Source organism: Triticum dicoccoides, chromosome 4B (assembly GCF_002162155.2).
Source record: "Triticum dicoccoides isolate Atlit2015 ecotype Zavitan chromosome 4B, WEW_v2.0, whole genome shotgun sequence".
Classification (NCBI taxonomy): Eukaryota; Viridiplantae; Streptophyta; class Magnoliopsida; order Poales; family Poaceae; genus Triticum; species Triticum dicoccoides.
In genome coordinates, this window is record NC_041387.1 from 151,994,155 (window position 1) to 151,999,689 (window position 5,535).

A 5,535-nucleotide genomic window follows, 5' to 3' on the forward strand; every position below is an offset into this window, starting at 1 on the left:
TTGCCACTCGGAAAATGATGAAAAAGAGCTAGAAACATCAGAAAAGCATACAAATTGGTGCTCATCCATAAAATGTGGTCTAACTCTAGTGAAAATTTGTTTGGTGCCCTTTTGAAAAATATTTTTATAACTGCTTCAAAAAATCCCTCTATTTTTAGTACTTGGAAACTATTTTAAATCGCTAATTTTCTGAACCAATCAGAACACTTCCCACGGATCACCCGATTGTAGCTGATCTGAACCGTCCATATCCAGCAGATCCAACGCCTCTCACGGCTCTCACCCCATTGTAGCCCACGGATCAATCCTAGCAGCCCGAGGCTGCCTCTCTCTCCCCCTCTCCCCGGGAACACACCCGCCGCCGCCTCTCTCTGCCCTCTCCCCAATCCAACTCGACGACGACGGCCCGCCGTCGCCGCCCCCTCCTTCCCCATCCCGCCACCGCCTCTCTCTCCCACCCACGCTGATCCACTCTCACATTGCCTCCGCACCCATCCTCCCCCTTATCTCGCTCCCACACACAGCTGCCGGAGCCACCCCAACCCAAACCCTCTCCCTCACACCTTGATCCGATGTCACACCCATCATCGACAACCCAGATCGAGCAGGCGGGGCGGTGCTTCCAGACCCGCGACAGCGGCAATGGGCTCGCGTCCCAGATCACAAGAATGTCCCCTTCCTCTCGATCTCATTGTGCTCCTCTCGATCCCATCCCCTTCCTCCCCACAACGGAGCCTCGATTTTGACCGCGTCTTGTTGCTGTGTGCAGAAGTCCGAGAGGCACGGGGCCGAGGACGTGTGCCAGATCTGCGCCGACGGCCTAGGCACCACGGTGGATGGCGGGTCTTCACTACCTGCGACGTCTGCCGCTTCCCGGTCTAGTGCCCCTGCTACGTGCATGAGCGCAAGGACGGCACCCAGGCCTGCCTCCAGTGCAAGACCAAGTACTAGCGCTTCTGCCAGCTCGACCGCAGCGCCAAGGGCTTCATCTCCGAGGACGAGTTCCTCTCCATCCTGGAGTTCTCCACCAACCCGCTCTCCCATGTTCGTCTCCCCTGTCCTCCTCTCGTCGCTGAGACGGCAAATTTGTTCCCAGTGTTTGAAAATCATCATCCTCTGAAAGTGTTGCTCATCCACAGCCACCGAAGCTCTGCTTTTAGTGCTGTCATTCAGATTCAGAGATGAAGGAAAAACAGCTGATGGTAAGTTTCCGAGCATAATCACAAAATCTTTTGTTCATTTTTTATATACATGCTTGAGCACACATCATGAGGATCAAGAAGTTGGTAATACCTTTGAATCACCTTCGCCCCTCCTGCATGCTGAACATGTGCAGGTGGACTTGTTGCTCCATGTTCTGCAGCTGCAAGCGCATATTCAGTTCACTGCCTGTTTTTGCTAACTAATGTGCCAATGGAAGCATGCATGGTTTGGCTATATGAAGTTCATCAAATCATAAAAGAGTAAATAGGTGTTGGATTTAGAGTGCTAGCTCGTATACTCTAGCACGCGAAGCACGTACGTGCAAGCTAACTTCAACAAAGTAGACTAGTTGCTTAATTGATTCTTTGTTATCTAGAAGTACTTGGACCTGCAGTCTCACGTATACGTACGAGCTTAGCAGAGCTAGCTAAGCTAGCGACCGATCAATCCTACTTCTTGCGGCAGACCGTAGGGACTTCGTAACTCAGCGAACTAAAAAACGATGGATATTTTGTGGATAGCCAGAGGGGTGTGTCGCTCCTGGCTTTCTTTGTATTGATATATTTTGGATCTCATTTTTGTTTTGATGAATTGATATATAATGATGTTTGATCTGCTTCTGCTTGATTCCTTACTTGTTGTAGGACTTTGGAGTCACGTAGATTTTGCTTGTTGTGGCATTGCTTGAATTTGGGTTATTGGATAGCTAGAGCTACGTAGGATTTCTTCTAATTTACTCCAGGAGACGAAGACCACGCTTCATGAATTCAGGTGCTCTCTCTCATATTTCTTGTAACAATGTTGCCTAAAAGGCATTTATCTGGTTGTGACAAAATAAAAGAAAGAAGAAACTTGTAGACAAAATCATTGGAGCTTGTATCCAAATCCTATAATTATATACTCTCTCTGCTCCCAGGGCAGCGTCGAGGTGGTCATGTGGGATCCTGTCGAACAGCTCGTGCTCGCTGTCGACTTCGATGGCAGGGTCACCCGCTCCATCGGCCTCCTCTCCGGCAGGATGTACTACTCAGATTTCATCCCCTACTTCAACTCATACACAGAGATCTACATGTACTACTCGGATTAAACTCTGTTCTACTGTACAATTACACACGAAAGCTGTCTTACCGTATTGTTGGATCTGTTAATCACTGCCCACATGTTAGATCGGTTTGATTTTGAGATGCAGCGAGACTTTGATGTTTCTGAATTCTAATGTGAAATCATGTCTACGTCAGTTGAACTTTGCTCGACTTCCTGTAGATCGATGGTGATATCAACATGCATCCTAATTGCCAATCTCGAGTCTGCACTTCTATACGTTTTTGATGTGAAACACTTATGCATGACTAGTTGTTAAGTTTGTACAATTTCTTTGGTAGACAAGCATGGAAATATGTACCAACTTTAGTGAAAACTGAGCTTTTCTTAACTAATCAAGAACTCCCTCATTATGTGAAACACCTATGCATATGACTAATTCTGCACGACAATTCTGTTCAATTTGGATTTCTTTGGTAGTCAATTATGTTCAATTGTGAAACACCTCCTGCATATGACTGTGAAAGCATGTCTACATCAGTACAACTTTGCATGCATATTTTATTGACTAGATATATACGTGTTGACTATTGGTCTGTTCCTATGTACCACATATTGTGTAATGTAGTTTGCTTGTATGGTGTTAGTGAAAATGTTTGTATGAAAATAATTGACATTGGTGACAGCTTACATGGCCATTAGAAATGCGGAAGCGTACAACAGCTGGTTTAAGAGATTGGCCAAGTGTTAGTCGATCTGCAAGCCGGTTTAAGAGCTTGATTGGACGGTCCAATTCAACACGGAGCTGAGTGTCTGTTGAAACTTTTCATCCATCAAGCGCCGCTTCCAATTCAACACGGAGCTGAGTGTCTGTTGAAACTTTTCATCCATCAAGCGCCGCCTCCGGCCGCCCCGACGACGCCCTCGCCTCCAACCGCCCCGATGACGCCCTCGCTTCTGCATTTGGTCCTGATGTATTCCTTTGACTAATGAATCTAGCAGCATCAAAGTCCAGAATATCCAAAATGCCTTGGCTTGCTGAACCCTTGTGCTGGTTAGAAATGCAGAATTGTGATATTGTGCTGGGAGCACTCTTGTTACAGTCATAAGTTAGATTTCAGCTTTGCATCTTTTCAGGTTTAACTGTTGGTTTACATTGAAATTGTTAAGCAAGTACCAAATTGAGTGCATAGTGTGCAATTTGTATTTAGTAATCTAGTAGCTCATAAGCATCAGACCATATGTTTTCTTATAAGCACACTAAATTGATGGTTGAAAGATTTTATATGCTTCTGATGCATGATTCTTCTAATGCTAGGTGATTTGTTTCTTGGAATTTGGAAGAGGAAGAAGATGAAGCGTGGTGGTTATCTATCAATATGCCTTGTGTTCTAGTTGTACTTCATAGGTAGTTACATTGTATTCTGTATTGGTCTGGTTGTATGAACACTATGTAAAGATTGTAGTAGGCTAATTTTGGACGGTATATAGTTCTGTTTCATTTGAAATATTTGTCATTTGTGTACTGTGAAAATGTGAGAAATAGAAAGTTGATGAGTTGGACTTATTGGTAGAGGCCAAGGCCCAAAACGTAAATAGCCTGCAAAAATGCCGAGGCCCAAAAAAGAAGTCGACTGTAAAAAGGCCGAGGCCCAAAAAGAAATGGACCGTAAAAGTTCTATGTTTTAGAAACCAAAAAGGCCAAATTGTTGGGCTTGGCCCATGTAGCTGATTAAAATCGAGAAGAAAAATAATATAAAAAGGCTGAATTGTTGGGCTCGGCCCATGTAAAACACCAAATTGGACTGGGCTGAATCTTACCAACGACCTTTTCAAGTGGTCGTAAATTTTCCACGTCAGATTGCCACATCGGATCCGGCATGGCCTGAGCAGACAGCCAGCGAACAAAACAAAAGATCATTGGTTCAACGACCTTTTGTTTTGGTCGTTGCCTTCCACGACCTTATCCTGAAGAAGGTCGTTAATTTCAGTTTACAACGGCCAACATTTGACCATCTGTTTTTTTGTCAAAAAAGGTCGCAAATGGAAAACAATGATCATTCAGTGACCAATAGTGATGGTCGCAGGTTGACTTATTTCTTGTAGTGCTCAGGCTTCTTCCTCTCCGCGTGCGAGCGCATGAGCTTTGCTTCCTTTGGATCAACGAAATTCCACTGCAGACGGGGAGTGATCAGAAAGTACCATACAACTTTCTGAGGAGCTTTCTTTCTTGCCTTCTTGTATCGATAAGCATTGCACACTGGACAACTTGTTTTTTCCGCGTGCGTGGTACCTAATGTGCGGAAAATCAAAAGGGCAAACGATTTTCTTGGCCTCCGCGACACTAGTAGGACACAGGTTCCCCGCGGAAAGAACTTTATTATGTAGATACTTCAAATGCTCATCGAGGCTTTTGTCTGTCCATTTGTTTTAGGACTTTGTCTTTAGAAGTTCGAGCGCGAAACTCGAGCGGGTCACCTCGGGATCGCAACCGCCATACAATGGAGTCTTTGAGCTACTTCAAGTTACGCCAGCTTGGCCTCCTCTCTACAAGCAGCTCTCTCGCTAGTCGTACTCTTGCGAAGGATGTCTCGAACATGAGGGTCCTGCATGACTGCACTTAGTAGCATCGAAGACCGCGGCGTGACCGCCGCCTCTTCTCCGCCTTGTCCGGACTCTTCTTTGGTGCCGTGTCCGGAATCTTCTCCGCCGTCATCATTTCCGGACTCTTCCCCGCTGCCATGTCCACCGCTATCGTCTTCATGAAGATCAATCATCTCTTTCTCTAGCCCCATGTCGTTATTCCCTGCCATTTGGACATCCTCATCATCATGATCATCTTCTTCACTTATCCACTTAGTGTAGTCATCCATGAAACCATTCATCAGCAGGGGCACCTTCAAAGTGCCACGATCAAAAGGGTCCAAAAAGGACTCCTTCTTTGCATCTTTCACACAGACTTCTAATCCTAGTCTGATTATTTAAATACATGTCCATCTCCGGGTATTCCATGTATCGCTCCATGATCCATCCACTCACCTTCATGATCGACTGCATGGTATAACAAGCAAAAAGGTTATAAACAAAATGCATGCATGCTTCAAAGTCATGGAAATTTTTGGCATGGCCTTGCCTAAAAATAGGACATATCGAGTTTGCTCGAAATTCACCAAAACTGAAATAAATCGACATTTTAGCAAAACATAATCAACTCGGGGGCATGTCACTTGCACATATCTCTCCATATCCCAAACACACATATTCTCATTCACACACATATTCCCATTCTTA

The 5,535-nt window shown here is 45.1% G+C and overlaps 1 long non-coding RNA gene across 3 annotated transcripts; it reads left to right on the forward strand.

Moving 5' to 3' along the window:
* Positions 1-301: 301 nt before the first annotated feature.
* On the forward strand, positions 302-3,801 carry LOC119295541. Of its 3 annotated transcripts, none has more exons than XR_005144089.1 (5): positions 302-1,044; positions 1,140-1,202; positions 1,848-1,974; positions 2,120-2,274; positions 3,563-3,801. It is a non-coding gene; the product is annotated as an uncharacterized LOC119295541 (long non-coding RNA). The 3 variants fall into 3 exon arrangements; XR_005144090.1 differs by lacking the exon at positions 3,563-3,801 and adding an exon at positions 2,931-3,554; XR_005144088.1 differs by lacking the exon at positions 3,563-3,801 and having other exon boundaries at positions 2,120-2,502.
* The last annotated feature ends 1,734 nt before the right edge of the window (positions 3,802-5,535 follow it).